Consider the following 16,810-nt stretch of genomic DNA (forward strand, 5'->3'; position numbering starts at 1 on the left):
TTCGACGATACGATCGATGACACCGATGAAGAGCTATACTATCTTCGGAAGTGTCAGGCAAGCAAAACCCCCTTGTTCATTCCGATACAATCCCACTCTCTCGCTCCTGCTCTCTTTTACTGCATTAGGACAACAACGATTCATCTGTTACTTGCTGCGGTAGCTGAACCCCTTTATCCTCTGCATGACCTGTCATTGCCACAGTAAATAGATGAAACCCACTAGCATGAGTAGGAGTTGTTTGAGCCCTGATGTGCCTACTCATTCATGCTTGTTTGTCATGCCTGCTATTGCTTAGAGTTGTGTCAGGTCTGATTCATCGGGAATGAATTGGAAAGTTGTGAACATGTCCTACTGTGTGAGAGCTAAGTGTGTGAACACGATTTGGTAAAGGTAGCGGTGAGAGGCCATGTAGGAGTACATGGTGGGTTGTCTCATTGAAACCGTCCTCATGAACTGAGTTCTGTGTTTGTGATCCATGAACAGTTACTACCACACATTGGGCTCCCGGCGCCCCAAGCTCTCTCGACTTATTAATCAACCTGATCTCTGTCCAGGAGTTGCAACTAGTTTCTGGTGTTTGTAGGTAGTGTTAGTAGTCTACCAAGTGGCACCCGGTACAGGTGGGCTTGGGACAGACTAGGCACACGTGGCCTGGTGTACCGAGTGGCACCCGGATGGTGGGCTCGGGAACCCTGCACACATCGTTTGGGGCCGTGAGCGACACCCCGGCCGGATCTCCTTGCGGATGGAACCCGAATAGGCGATAAACCTGGACGAGAGACTTGTGTGGTTAGTCAGGTCGTGGCCGACTCCCTCGCCAGGCTTTCGCTTGAAGGTTGCCGAGGTACACGACGTGTACATGGTGGTAAGTGGCGAGAGCGTGTGTGATGAAGTACACCCATGCAGGGTTAACATCATCTATTCGAATAGCCGTGTCCGCGGTAAAGGACTTCTGGGTTGCCTATAACAGTTCATAGACAAGTGAAAGTGGATACTCTAAAATGCGCAAGATAAGCGTGAGTGCTATGGATGGCGTTCTCATAGGGAGACGGGAGCGGATCCATAGTGGTGTATTGATATGGTGAATATGTGGACTCGTGTGCGCCACCTCAAAAGAGTTGTTTGCAGTCGTAGTTCAGGTTAGCCACTGAGTCAAAGCTGGCTTGCTGCAGTTAAACTCCACCACCCCTTTTGTTGATACCAATGCATATGTAGATAGTTCTGATGTAAGTCTTGCTGGGTACATTTGTACTCACGTTTGCTTATTTTATGTTTTGCAGAGAGACGTCAGTCTCGCTAGTAGTCCCGTGTGGACTTCGACGTTTAGCTTGATACCTCAGCTACGATCTTGTGCCCTCGGTAGGATCTAGTAAATAGTCAGGCTTCTCAGCCTTTTTCATTTGTAGATGTCTGTACTCAGACATGTTAAGCTTCCGCATGTGCTTTGACTTGTATGCTCTGAATGTTGGGTCATGAGACCCATGTTTGTAATATCTGGCTCTTCGGAGCCTAATGAATAAATACTCTGAGTCGTAGAGTCTTGTTGTGATGCCATGTTGTATTTGCACATATCGAGCATATTGTGTGTATGATTGAAATGCTTGGTATGTGTGGGATCCGACAATCTAGTTGTCTATCTTTAGCAGCCTCTCTTATGGGGAAATGTAGTCTAGTGCCTCCTTGAGCCATAGTAGTCCGCTACAGCCCGGTTCACCGGAGTCCTGCTAGCCCAGCACTACTGCTCTGGACACTTGACTGGCCGGCATGTGTTTCATATCGTTCCTGTGTCTGTCCCTTCGGGGAAATGTCACGCGGTGACATCCGGAGTCCTGCCTAGCCTGCTACAACCTGGGTTCCCGTAGTCCTGTTAGCCCAGTGCTACAGCCCGGATTCGCACGCTGCTGACCGACACGTTCGATGTTGATTCATGTATGCCTGTCCCCATACGTTAGTGCCGCTTTGGGTTCACGACTAGCCATGTCGGCCCGGGTTCTCTGTCATATGGATGCTAGCGACATTGTCATATACGTGAGCCAAAAGGCGCAAACGGTCCCGGGCCATGGTAAGGCAACACCCGTGGGAGTACCGTGCGTGAGGCCGCAAAGTGATATGAGGTGTTACAGGCTAGATCGGTGTGACTTGGAATCAGGGTCCTGACACCGGAACACCACCTCGAGTACATTTTTACTAATAGAGGAAAAAAGATACTACAGAGGCTGGATAATGAACCGATCTCTTGGTTGAGAAGGGAAATAAAGTGGGGTTGGGGCGGGCCTGACCGGAATCTTGCTTGAAAAAGGAAAGAAAGTGACAGAATCTTGGGTTGACAATGCAACTGAGAACGAGCACGTCCGGATTTCCTGTGGTCACATAGGAAAAGGTCACTGACAAGAACAAAAATGGCACAAATCCAGTCATTAATTTATACTTAACAGATGCCTTAATTACTCAGCCGTTTCCGATTCTTTTGGATAGTGAGGCTATTATTGACTTGGACGTGGGGTTTACTCGCACGATTGACCTGACAGGCACTACCCTAGCCGCCTCTGTATCATATGGTTTCACACTGTTCCAGATCACAGCAACGCCACACAAGTCTTCTCCATCCCTCCGTCCGGCGTGCATCGCAAAAAGGGACAACAGTCCTCCGGAACCCCGCCTTTTGTGATCATGTACGGGAGAGGGGAAATCAGGTTTCAGGGAGCATACTCGAGCAACGACTTCCTCAACGACAACCTTCTTCCCGGACCTCAGCAACCAATTCGTCAATGACATGAGTGACAACATCAACCACAGCGGTTCTGCTACCGCTGCACCGTATGTGATTCTGTCCTCCTGGTTTAGTCCGCATCATTACTTTGAACTTTGCAATTGTCGTCATGATCTATTTTACTGTTTATTCAGATTAAATCTCATAGTACTTTGCTCATATATTCAACAATCCAATCCAAAAACCTGATTATAGGAAATTTACTCTGAGTGGTTTTGCTGCGCTTTTGAAGCCGCCTACCTTTAAGAGGGTGCAATATAAAAGGTGGCGCACGAGAGCAGTTTACTGGTTTTAGATCATGTACTGGTACGACGCCACTAAGGTCAAGCCTGAGGGCGATCTTAATCCTACACATCAAGAAGCTTTTGAGAACATGGATACCCACTTCAATGGTGCCCTTCTGAGTGTTCTTGACGATTCCATTGTGGATTCATATATGTTGTTTGACAGCGGCAAAGACATGTGGGCTGCGCTCGAGGCCATGTTTGGGGCCTCAGACGCTGGCAGCGAGTTGTACATCATGGAGCAATTCTGTGACTACAAGATGACTGACGAGCGCTCTGTTGTTCAGCAGGCTCATGATATGCAGTCACTCGCTACGGAACTTGAGTACTTTAAGTGTGTGTTGCCGTAAAAATTTGTTGCTGGGACCATCATTTGTTGGGGAACGTAGTAATTTCAAAAAAATTCCTACGCACACGCAAGATCATGGTGATGCATAGCAACGAGAGGGGAGAGTGTTGTCCACGTACCCTCGTAGACCGACAGCGGAAGCGTTATCCCAACGCGGTTGATGTAGTCGTACGTCTTCACGATCCGACCGATCAAGTACCAAACGCACGGCACGTCCGAGTTCTACACACGTTCAGCTCGATGACGTCCCTCGAACTCCGATCCAGCCGAGTGTTGAGGGAGAGTTTCGTCGGCACGACGGCGTGGTGACGATGATGATGTTCCACCGACGCAGGGCTTCGCCTAAGCTCCGCAATGGTATTATCGAGGTGTAATATGGTGGAGGGGGGCACCGTACACGGCTAAAATATCGTATATCAAGTGTGTATAGAGGTGCCCCCCTACCCCCGTATATAAAGGAGCAAGGGGGAGGCCGGCTGCCCTAGGTGCGCCAAGGAGAGGGGGGAGTCCTCCTCCTAGTAGGAGTAGGACTCCCCTTTCCTAGTCCTACTAGGAAAAGAAGGGGGGAAGGAAAGAGAGGGAGAGGGAGAGGGAAAGGGGGCTGCGCCCCCCTCTCCTAGTCCAACTAGGACTCCTCCTGGGAGGGGGCGCGCCACCTCCTGGCTGTTGCCCTCTCTCTCCCCTAGAGGCCCACTAAGGCCCAATACTTCCCCGGGGGGTTCCGGTAACCCTCCGGTACTCCGGTTTAATCCGAAACTTCTCCGGAACACTTCCGGTGTCCGAATATAGTCGTCCAATATATCAATCTTTATGTCTCGACCATTTAGAGACTCCTCGTCATGTCCGTGATCACATCCGGGACTCCGAACAACCTTCGGTACATCAAAACATATAAACTCATAATATAACTGTCATCGTAACTTTAAGCGTGCGGACCCTTCGGGTTCGAGAACTATGTAGACATGACCGAGACACCTCTCCGGTCAATAACCAATAGCGGGACCTGGATGCCCATATTGGCTCCCACATATTCTACGAAGATCTTTATCGGTCAAACCGCATAACAACATACGTTGTTCCCTTTGTCATCGGTATGTTACTTGCCCGAGATTCGATCGTCGGTATCTCGATACCTAGTTCAATCTCGTTACTGGCAAGTCTCTTTACTCGTTCCGTAATACATCATCCCGTAACTAACTCATTAGTCACAATGCTTGCAAGGCTTATAGTGATGTGCATTACCGAGTGGGCCCAGAGATACCTCTCCGACAATCGGAGTGACAAATCCTAATCTCGAAATACGCCAACCCAACAAGTACCTTTGGAGACACCTGTAGAGCACCTTTATAATCACCCTTTTACGTTGTGACGTTTGGTAGCACACAAAGTGCTCCTCCGGTAAACGGGAGTTGCATAATCTCATAGTCATAGGAACATGTATAAGTCATGAAGAAAGCAATAGCAACATACTAAACGATCGGGTGCTAAGCTAACGGAATGGGTCAAGTCAATCACGTCATTCTCCTAATGAGGTGATCCCGTTAATCAAATGACAACTCATGTCTATGGCTAGGAAACATAACCATCTTTGATTAACGAGCTAGTCAAGTACAGGCATACTAGTGACACTCTGTTTGTCTATGTATTCACACATGTATTATGTTTCCGGTTAATACAATTCTAGCATGAATAATAAACATTTATCATGATATAAGGAAATATATAATACTTTCTTATTGCCTCTAGGGCATATTTCCTTCAGTCTCCCACTTGCACTAGAGTCAATAATCTGGATTACATAGTAATGATTCTTACACCCATGGAGTCTTGGTGCTGATCATGTTTTGCTCGTGGAAGAGGCTTAGTCAACGGGTCTGCAACATTCAGATCCGTATGTATCTTGCAAATTTCTATGTCTCCCACCTGGACTAAATCCCGGATGGAATTGAAGCGTCTTCTGATGTGCTTGGTTCTCTTGTGAAATCTGGATTCCTTTGCTAAGGCAATTGCACCAGTATTGTCACAAAAGATTTTCATTGGTCCCGATGTACTAGGTATGACACCTAGATCGGATATGAACTCCTTCATCCAGACTCCTTCATTTGCTGCTTCTGAAGCAGCTATGTATTCCACTTCACACGTAGATCCCGCCACGACACTTTGCTTAGAACTGCACCAACTGACAGCTCCACCGTTCAATGTAAATACGTATCCGGTTTGCGATTTCGAATCGTCCGGATCAGTGTCAAAGCTTGCATCAACGTAACCACTGACGATGAGCTCTTTGTCACCTCCATGAACGAGAAACATATCCTTAGTCCTTTTCAGGTATTTCAGGATGTTCTTGACCGCTGTCCAGTGATCCACTCCTGGATTACTTTGGTACCTCCCTGCTAAACTTATAGCAAGGGACACATCAGGTCTGGTACACAGCATTGCATACATGATAGAGCCTATGGCTGAAGCATAGGGAACATCTTTCATCTTCTCTCTATCTTCTGCAGTGGTCGGGCATTGAGTCTTACTCAATCTCACACCTTGTAGTACAGGCAAGAACCCTTTCTTTGCTTGATCCATTTTGAACTTCTTCAAAATTTTGTGAAGGTATGTGCTTTGTGAAAGTCCAATTAAGCGTCTTGATCTATCTCTATAGATCTTAATGCCTAATATATATGCAGCTTCACCGAGGTCTTTCATTGAAAAACTTTTATTCAAGTATCCCTTTATGCTATCCAGAAATTCTATATCATTTCCAATCAGTAATATGTCATCCACATATAATATCAGAAATGCTATCGAGCTCCCACTCACTTTCTTGTAAATACAGGCTTCTCCAAAAGTCTGTATAAAACCAAATGCTTTGATCACACTATCAAAGCGTTTATTCCAACTCCGAGAGGCTTGTACACTTTGTTAGCTCCCTTTGGATCGAAAAAACCTTCCGGTTGCATCATATACAACTCTTCTTCCAGAAATCCATTCAGGAATGCAGTTTTGACATCCATTTGCCAAATTTCATAATCATAAAATGCAGTAATTGCTAACATGATTCGGACAGACATAAGCATCACTACGGGTGAGAAGGTCTCATCGTAGTCAATCCCTTGAACTTGTCGAAAACCTTTCGCAACAAGTCGAGCTTTATAGACAGTAACATTACCATCAGCGTCAGTCTTCTTCTTGAAGATCCATTTGTTTTCAATGGCTTGCCGACCATCGGGCAAGTCAACCAAAGTCCATACTTTGTTCTCATACATGGATCCCATCTCGGATTTCATGGCTTCAAGCCATTTTGCGGAATCTGGGCTCACCATCGCTTCTTCATAGTTCGTAGGTTCGTCATGGTCTAGTAACATGACCTCCAGAACAGGATTACCATACCACTCTGGTGCGGATCTTGATCTAGTTGACCTACGAGGTTCAGTAATAACTTGATCTGAAGTTTCATGATCATTATCATTAACTTCCTCACTACTTGGTGTAGGTGTCGCAGAAACTGATTTCTGCGATGATCTACTTTCCAATAAGGGAGCAGGTACAGTTACCTCATCAAGTTCTACTTTCCTCCCACTCACATCTTTCGAGAGAAACTCCTTCTCTAGAAAGGATCCATTCCTAGCAATGAATATCTTGCCTTCGGATCTGTGATAGAAGGTATACCCAGCAGTCTCTTTTGGGTATCCTATGAAGACACATTTCTCCAATTTAGGTTCGAGCTTATCAGGTTGAAGTTTCTATAAGCATCGCAACCCCAAACTTTAAGATACGGCAACTTTGGTTTCTTAGCAAACCATAGTTCATAAGGCGTCGTCTCAACGGATTTCGATGGTGTCCTATTTAGAGTGAATGCCGCCGTCTCTGAAGCATAACCCCAAAATGATAGCGGTAAATCAGTAAGAGACATCATAGATCGCACCATATCTAATAAAGTACGATTATGACATTCGGACACACCAGTACGCTGTGGTGTTCCGGGTGGCGTGAGTTGCGAAACTATTCCGCATTGTTTCAAATGTAGACCAAACTCGTAACTCAAATATTCTCCTCCACGATCAGATCGTAGGAATTTTATTTTCTTGTTACGATGATTTTCAACTTCACTCTGAAATTCTTTGAACTTTTCAAATGTTTCAGACTTATGTTTCATTAAGTAGATATACCCATATTTGCTCAAATCATCTGTGAAGGTGAGAAAATAACGATATCCGCCACGAGCCTCAATATTCATCGGACCACATACATCTGTATGTATGATTTCCAACAAATCTGTTGCTCTCTCCATAGTTCTGGAGAACGGTGTTTTGGTCATCTTGCCCATGAGGCACGGTTGGCAAGTACCAAGTGATTCAAAATCAAGTGATTCCAAAATTCCATCAGTATGGAGTTTCTTCATGCGCTTTACACCGATATGACCCAAACGGCAGTGCCACAAATAAGTTGCACTGTCATTATTAACTCTGCATCTTTTGGCTTGGACATTATGAATATGTGTATCACTACTATCGAGATTCATTAAAAATAGACCACTCTTCAAGGGTGCATGACCATAAAAGATGTTATTCATATAAATAGAACAACCATTATTCTCTGATTTAAATGAATAACCGTCTCGCATTAAACAAGATCCAGATATAATGTTCATGCTCAACGCTGGCACCAAATAAAAATTATTTAGGTCTAAAACTAATCCCGAAGGTAGATGTAGAGGTAGCGTGCCGACAGCGATCACATCGACTTTGGAACCATTTCCCACGCGCATCGTCACCTCGTCCTTAGCCAATCTTCACTTAATCCGTAGCCCCTGTTTCGAGTTGCAAATATTAGCAACAGAACCAGTATCAAATACCCAGGTGCTACTGCGAGTATTAGTAAGGTACACATCAATAACATGTATATCACATATACCTTTGTTAACCTTGCCATCCTTCTTATCCGCCAAATACTTGGGGCAGTTCCGCTTCCAGTGACCAGTCTGCTTACAGTAGAAGCACTCTGTTTCAGGCTTAGGTCCAGACTTGGATTTCTTCTCCTGAACAACAACTTGCTTGCTGTTCTTCCTGAAGTTCCCTTTCTTCTTCCCTTTGCCCTTTTTCTTAAAACTAGTGGTTTTACTGACCATCAACACTTGATGCTCCTTTTTGATTTCTACCTCCGCTGCCTTTAGCATTGCGAAGAGCTCGGGAATTGTCTTATCCATCCCTTGCATGTTATAGTTCATCACGAAGCTCTTGTAGCTTGGTGGCAGTGATTGAAGAATTTTGTCAATGACGCAATCATCCGGAAGTTGAACTCCCAGTTGAATCAAGTGATTATTATTCCCAGACATTCTGAGTATATGCTCACTGACAGAACTATTCTCTTCCATCTTGCAGCTATAGAACTTATTGGAGACTTCATATATCTCAATCCGGGCATTTGCTTGAAATATTAACTTCAACTCCTGGAACATCTCATATGCTCCATCACGTTCAAAACGTCGTTGAAGACCCGGTTCTAAGCCGTAAAGCATGGCACACTGAACTATTGAGTAGTCATCAGCTTTGCTCTGCCAGACGTTCATAACTTCTGGCGTCGCTCTTGCAGGAGGCCTGGCACCTAGCGGTGCTTCTAGGACGTAATTCTTCTGTGCAGCAATGAGGATAATCCTCAAGTTACGGACCCAGTCCATGTAATTGCTACCATCATCTTTCAACTTAGCTTTCTCAAGGAACGCATTAAAATTCAAGGGAACAACAGCACAGGCCATTTATCTACAATTAACATAGACAAGCAAGATACTATCAGGTACTAAGTTCATGATAAATTTAAGTTCAATTAATCATATTACTAAAGAACTCCCACTTAGATAGACATCCCTCTAATCATCTAAGTGATTACGTGATCCAAAGCAACTAAACCATGTCCGATTAACACGTGAGATGGAGTAGTTTCAATGGTGAACATCACTATGTTGATCATATCTACTATATGATTCACGCTCGACCTTTCGGTCTCTGTGTTCCGAGGCCATATCTGTATATGCTAGGCTCGTCAAGTTTAACCTGAGTATTCCGCGTGTGCAACTATTTTGCACCCGTTGTATTTGAACGTAGAGCCTATCACACCCGATTAACACGTGGTGTCTCAGCACGAAGAACTTTCGCAACGGTGCATACTCAGGGAGAACACTTTTATCTTGAAATTATAGTGAGAGATCATCTTATAATGCTACCGTCAATCAAAGCAAGATAAGATGCATAAAGGATTAACATCACATGCAATCAATATAAGTGATATGATATGGCCATCATCATCTTGTGCTTGTGATCTCCATCTCCGAAGCACCGTGCTTGTGATCTCCATCTCCGAAGCACCGTGCTTGTGATCTCCATCTCCGAAGCACCGTCATGATCACCATCGTCACCGGCGCGACACCTTGATCTCCATCGTAGTATCGTTGTCGTCTCGCCAAATAATTGCTTTTACGACTATTGCTACCGCTTAGTGATAAAGTAAAACTATTACATGGTGATAGCATCTCATACAATAAAGCGACAACCATATGGCTCCTGCCAGTTGCCGATAACTCGGTTACAAAACATGATCATCTCATACAACAAAATATATCACATCATGTCTTGACCATATCACATCACAACATGCCCTGCAAAAACAAGTTAGACGTCCTTTACTTTGTTGTTGCAAGTTTTACGTTGCTGCTACGGGCTTAGCAAGAACCGTTCTTACCTACGCATCAAAACCACAACGATAGTTTGTCAAGTTGGTGTTGTTTTAACCTTCGCAAGGACCGGGCGTACCCACACTCGGTTCAACTAAACTGAGAGAGACAGACACCCGCCGGTCACCTTTAAGCAACGAGTGCTCGCAATGGTGAAACCAGTCTCGCGTAAGCGTACGCGTAATGTCGGTCCGGGCCGCTTCATCTCACAATACCGCTGAACCAAAGTATGACATGCTGGTAAGTAGTATGACTTATATCTCCCACAGCTCACTTGTGTTCTACTCGTGCATAGCATCAACGCATAAAACCAGGCTCGGATACCACTGTTGGGGAACGTAGTAATTTCAAAAAATTTCCTACGCACACGCAAGATCATGGTGATGCATAGCAACGAGAGGGGAGAGTGTTGTCCACGTACCCTCGTAGACCGACAGTGGAAGCGTTATCACAACGCGGTTGATGTAGTCGTACGTCTTCACGATCCGACCGATCAAGTACCGAAGGCACGGCACCTCCGAGTTCTACACACGTTCAGCTCGATGACGTCCCTCGAACTCCGATCCAGCCAAGTGTTGAGGGAGAGTTTCGTCAGCACGACGGCATGGTGACGATGATGATGTTCCACCGACGCAGGGCTTCGCCTAAGCTCCGCAACGGTATTATTGAGGTGTAATATGGTGGAGGGGGGCACCGCACACGGCTAAAATATCGTATATCAAGTGTGTATAGAGGTGCCCCCCTGCCCCCGTATATAAAGGAGCAAGGGGGAGGCCGGCTGCCCTAGGCGCGCCAAGGAGAGGGGGGGAGTCCTCCTCCTAGTAGGAGTAGGACTCCCCTTTCCTAGTCCTACTAGGAAAAGAAGGGGGGAAGGAAAGAGAGGGAGAGGGAGAGGGAAAGGGGGCTGCGCCCCCCTCTCCTAGTCCAACTAGGACTCCTCCTAGGAGGGGGCGCGCCACCTCCTGGCTGCTGCCCTCTCTCTCCCCTCAAGGCCCACTAAGGCCCAATACTTCCCCGGGGGGTTCCGGTAACCCTCCAGCACTCCGGTTTAATCCGAAACTTCTCCGGAACACTTCCGGTGTCCGAATATAGTCGTCCAATATATCAATCTTTATGTCTCGACCATTTAGAGACTCCTCGTCATGTCCGTGATCACATCTGGGACTCCGAACAACCTTCGGTACATCAAAACATATAAACTCATAATATAACTGTCATCGTAACTTTAAGCGTGCGGACCCTTCGGGTTCGAGAACTATGTAGACATGATCGAGAAACCTCTCCGGTCAATAACCAATAGCGGGACTTGGATGCCCATATTGGCTCCCGCATATTCGACGAAGATCTTTATCGGTCAGACCGCATAACAACATACGTTGTTCCCTTTGTCATCGGTATGTTACTTGCCTGAGATTCGATCGTCGGTATCTCGATACCTAGTTCAATCTCGTTACTGGCAAGTCTCTTTACTTGTTCCGTAATACATCATCCCGCAACTAACTCATTAGTCACAATGCTTGCAAGGCTTATAGTGATGTGCATTACCGAGTGGGCCCAGAGATACCTCTCCGACAATCGGAGTGACAAATCCTAATCTCGAAATACGCCAACCCAACAAGTACCTTTGGAGACACCTGTAGAGCACCTTTATAATCACCCTTTTACGTTGTGACGTTTGGTAGCACACAAAGTGCTCCTCCGGTAAACGGGAGTTGCATAATCTCATAGTCATAGGAACATGTATAAGTCATGAAGAAAGCAATAGCAACATACTAAACGATCGGGTGCTAAGCTAACGGAATGGGTCAAGTCAATCACGTCATTCTCCTAATGAGGTGATCCCGTTAATCAAATGACAACTCATGTCTATGGCTAGGAAACATAACCATCTTTGATTAACGAGCTAGTCAAGTACAGGCATACTAGTGACACTCTGTTTGTCTATGTATTCACACATGTATTATGTTTCCAGTTAATACAATTCTAGCATGAATAATAAACATTTATCATGATATAAGGAAATATATAATACTTTCTTATTGCATGTAGGGCATATTTCCTTCATCATTGCCAAGCTTCCACCTTCGTGGAAGAATTTTGCTTCTTCTCTGAAACACAAGTGTCGGGGTTCAAGAACGACAGCTATGGGATCACAGGGAATCCCCACTACGGTTGGCGGGGCACGGGGCTGTGCAAAGAGCGGGTTTAGATGGTCAACACGGGGGAATTTTATCCAGGTTCGGGCCGCAAGTGATGCGTAATACCCTAGTCTTGCTTTGGTGTATATTTGGTGTTCTTGAAATCTTGAACTAGCTGCGGTGCATGCCTAGCCCAAAATGTTCGAATCCTTCCACAGTACGCCTCGGGCCTCCTTTTGTACGTCGAAGGGGTCACCACAATGGCACACAGGAGGTGGAAAGTATGTACAGCGTACAAGTTTATCTCCCGACATCGTAGGAAAAACAAATTTAATGCGCCGCCTATGTGTCCTCTTGCTTTATTAGGGACGGCAGAGAAGCTCGTCCCGTCTGTCGCCGCCTCGCCTTGCTTTGACACGCGTCCAGGGTGATGAGGCATGCAGCGCCATGCTAGCTGGCTGGCTGCTGAGTTGGTGTGGTGGCAGGGTCTTCACGAAGATCTGCATGCCACCACGCAGGTGCTTGCCTGGTTGGCCTAGAAGCTGCATGCTGCCACATAGGTGCGAGCCTAGTTGGCAGGTTGGCTGCTGCGTCGGAATGGCCATGGGGCAGCGAAACCTTGGGAAGAGCGGGCATGGTTGTGGCCCCGCAGACGTTCCCGGCAAGGGTCTTGCCGGGGCCCCGACAAGGGTCTTGCCGGGGTCTTGTGGGCGTCCCCGACAAGGGTCTTGCGGGGGCCTTCGTCTTCTGGTTCTCATCTAGTCTTGCAGGCCTTCAGTCTTCACAAAGATCTGCATGCCACCACGCAGGTGCTTCCCGAGCCTTGGTTCCAATGTTTGTCGATGGTGTCGGAACTCTCAGGCTCAAGGGTGGCGGTCTTGCCGGTGTTGGGTAAGTTGCCCCGGCAAGGCCCTTGTCGGGGAGCGTAGGTCGTCCCCGGCAAGGCTCTTGCTGGGGGAAACCCACCTTGCCCCTTCGCTCTTCGCGCCTGAAGTTTCAGCGCTGCTCTGGTAGTCTTGTATCTCCGCTTCCTTTGCCCTGCCAAGCGTGGCCGCAGGTGTGGCTACAACTGCCCGTGCACAAGTAAAGGGGTACAGAAGGCCCCCACTTTTGTACACCGACAGGAGCCCCTGGGCCTGGGCCACACATAAGCGCAAAGCATTGTTGGGAGAGGCTCAGAACGGTGCGCAGGCACGCGTGGCAGAGCCTTGACTGCGGTAACTCCTTCGCCAGTTGCGTTTCCCCATGACCGGCGTTGAATGCGTGACGTGGGGCTCGTGTGTGGGATGGTTCACAGCGCGCTCGCGTCACATCATGGTGAAATACTAAAGAGGCGGCCCACGTCTTCCCCATAAAAAGGAGAAACCGCGGGGGCGCTGCTCATTTACCCTTCGTGCCTTTTCCGATCTTGGAAACCGCCGTTCCCCTCTTCTTCTTCCTCAAGCGCAAGTCACAGCTCTTGCCTCTGTTCGCCGCCGCCGCGCCCCCATTGCCCTCGATTCTTCATCCCCCGGCGGTTGATGCGGTCACCCTCAGGCAAGGGCAAGGGAGCGGCTAAAGATGATGGAGGGAAAGAGGCGCCGGAGAGTGAGTTGGCGGCGCTTCGAACGCAGCGCGCCCTCTTCCCCTCGGCGGTTGATGCGGTCACCCTCAGGGACTACTTTAGGCCCCTGTGGGGGAGGGACACGTCGGGCCAAATCGGTACCCCTTCTTCATCGATTACTTCTCCTGCGGGCTCTGCCCCCCTTTCTCTGATTTCTTCAACGACGTCATGCACACCTACGGCTTCCATCTTCTGGACCTTACGCCGAATGCCGTGGCGTGCATGGCCTTCTTCGCCCATCTCTACGATGGCTTTATCGGAGTGCTCCCCAGCACGACGCTCTTCCGCCACTACTTCTATCCTCGCATCCAGCCAGGGAGCGCCATCTCTGGGTGCATCACCTGGATCCCGAGGACCCGGGAGAGGGGTACGTACCCGGAGGGTGCCCAGAAGGAGAGGTGGGAAGAGTGGCGGGGCCGGTGGTGCTGGATTGAGGAGGCGGATCCGCAGGAGTTCTGTCGGGTCCGTCGGGCGCCGCCGGTCCGCAGAAAAGACTGGGCCGACGTCGATGCCAACGACAAGAAGCTTACGGTCGCTACCACCAAGATTCATCGCCTCACCTCGGTCGGGCTCACCCTCGAGATGATTGGGGCCGACTTCATCCGCCGCCGGATTGCCCCACTGCACAACAAAGGGAGGTCGACCTGAGACTTCAGGAACGCGGCCGACATCATGAGGCTCCGCCCTGGCTTGAAGCACAATTTCACGATGCTGGGGGATGCCCATTTTTGCTAGAGGCTCTTCCATCTCAAGGTGAATGAGGACGGAGGGGTCGAGAGGACTGGCAAGGCCGAGAAGGCCGGTAAGGCCGTCAGGGCCGGCAGGTCTCTGTTTGGGTTGCCGGCGGGAGTGGTCCCGTTGAGCAACAACTCTTGCCAGACTGCCATCATCGCCATGATGCCGGACTTCAACACACACGGCCTCGATCCAAGCTGGGCCGAGCCAGAAGCGGAGCGGGTGCAGGCCTTCTTTTACAACCTGTCGAAGAGGTATGTCCGTGATGAGCCGCTGCTCATCCGCGACACCACCAAGGCGGAGCTGGCATATATTGTTGCCAGGGCGGAGGAGGAGGCACTTGCCCAGGAGGCCGACAGCATCGGCACCGTGGAGGACGAGGCCGACAAGGCCACAGAAGAGAAAGAGCTCGCCGAGTGGACGGGGTCTACCGGGGAAGCCAGCGGCACCGGCGCGGGGGCTCCCCTTGTTGTAGATGTGGTCGAGGAGTTGACCGAAGAGGAGGCCGAGGCGGATGAATCCTCGGCCCCGGGGAGGAAATGCGTCCTGCGGCGGGCTAGCTCTGGTGAGCCGGTCCGGCCTGGCAGGACCACGCAGCGGCAACGGGCCCAAGCGCAGCCCGTGCGCCAGACGAGGGCTGCGGTAGCGAAGAAGAAGGCAGCGGCCGCCACTTCTTCCTCGTCCAAGCGGCGCAGGACCCCATCCCCTTCTCCTCCCCCTTCGGACAGCGACCGAGAGGCTAATTTCGACCTCGGTTCCTTCAGCCCGAAGAGGAAGAGGAGCCCAGAGGGGGAGGAGGAGTAAGCACCGCGCCCCTCATCATTTCTGACCCTTAGCCTGTGCTATCCCCTGACATGATCTCATTTTTGCAGGGACACGGAGACGCTGGCCAGAGGGCGGCGAAGAGGGCCATGGCTTCGACGTGCGCCAAGCCCCCGACGAGCACTCGACGCACGCCGGTGGTGGTAGAGATCAGCCCGGATGCCAGCCCTCGACGTAGCCCCCACTTCAGCCCCCAGCGTAAGTTCATTACTTACTCCTCATCGACGGCGCCGGGGCGTGAATCTTGGTGCTGACTTTGCCGGATTTGCAGGAGGGGAGCAGCAATAGGAGGAGCCGCTGAGGGCCGCCCCTGGTATGCTGCCCCCATCGACCACGCCGCCCAGAGGAGCGTCCCCGGCAAGGGCACCTACCGACAAGCCCACGCACACAGAGGAGGAGGCGAGCTTGGGTGCCGGCGGCTCCGTCCCGACAATGAACGTTGGCGGGGAGGGGACCACTTCTTCTCAGCTTGGCATGGGTATGTGGCCTGCCTCCCGTCCCTGTTTTTTTGTTCTAAGCATTGATCTTAGCCTTGTTTCGTCCTTCCTTTCTGGTTTCTAGACCTTCCCCCGATGGACCAGCAGGATATCGACATCGTCATCGGGGAAGTCGCTAGGGATGAGGCCACTCGGCAGCAGCAGCAGGCTCTGCTGAACAGCCAGGAGGAGGACCTCGTTGCTCCTGAGCGGACGCTTGCCGCCACGCTCCGTGGTAAGGACGAGGAGAGCGGGAAGATCGTTACGCAGCGGACCTAGGAGCTGGAGCAGAGGCATAAGGACACACGCCGGCAAGGTGGAGAAGCTAGAGCTGGAGCGGGAGGAGCTGAAGAAGAAGATCTTGGAGCTGACGGAGGAGAGGGACATGGCCGACCGCACTCTAGCGGACGCACAGGTCGCCATCTCCGACAAGGCCAAGGTGCTCTCCAAAGCCAATGACTCCATCAACAACCTGAAGCTGAAACTGGATGGCTTGGAGGGGAAGCTTTCGGAGGCCGGGGTTCGTGAGGAGACCCTAAACAAGGCCCTGGAGGACGAGAAGCGGCTACGGAGCAATGACGCCGCCGAGCACAAGGATTACGCGAAAAGCGTAAACCTCTGGATCAGCCGCCTCATCGACGTCGCCGGGAGGCTCACCACGCAGCTCGCCGTCATGGGCCTGCCGGATGTCAGGTACTCCCAGGAGCCAAACGTGAGCCCCAACGCCAGGCTGACCCTGTTCTTTGAGCGTGTCCTCGATGCCCTAGAGCAGCTCCGCTCCAATCGGGCAGTTTATCTGGCCAATGAGTCCCGGAGGCTCTACGGGGTGCCCTGACCAAGGTGCTCACCAAGGTGGCATTCTGGACCCCCAACGTCGACTTCGCCAACGCGCCGGAGAGCCTACCGGAGGAT

This window comes from Aegilops tauschii, chromosome 6, assembly GCF_002575655.3.
Source record: "Aegilops tauschii subsp. strangulata cultivar AL8/78 chromosome 6, Aet v6.0, whole genome shotgun sequence".
Lineage (NCBI taxonomy): Eukaryota > Viridiplantae > Streptophyta > Magnoliopsida > Poales > Poaceae > Aegilops > Aegilops tauschii.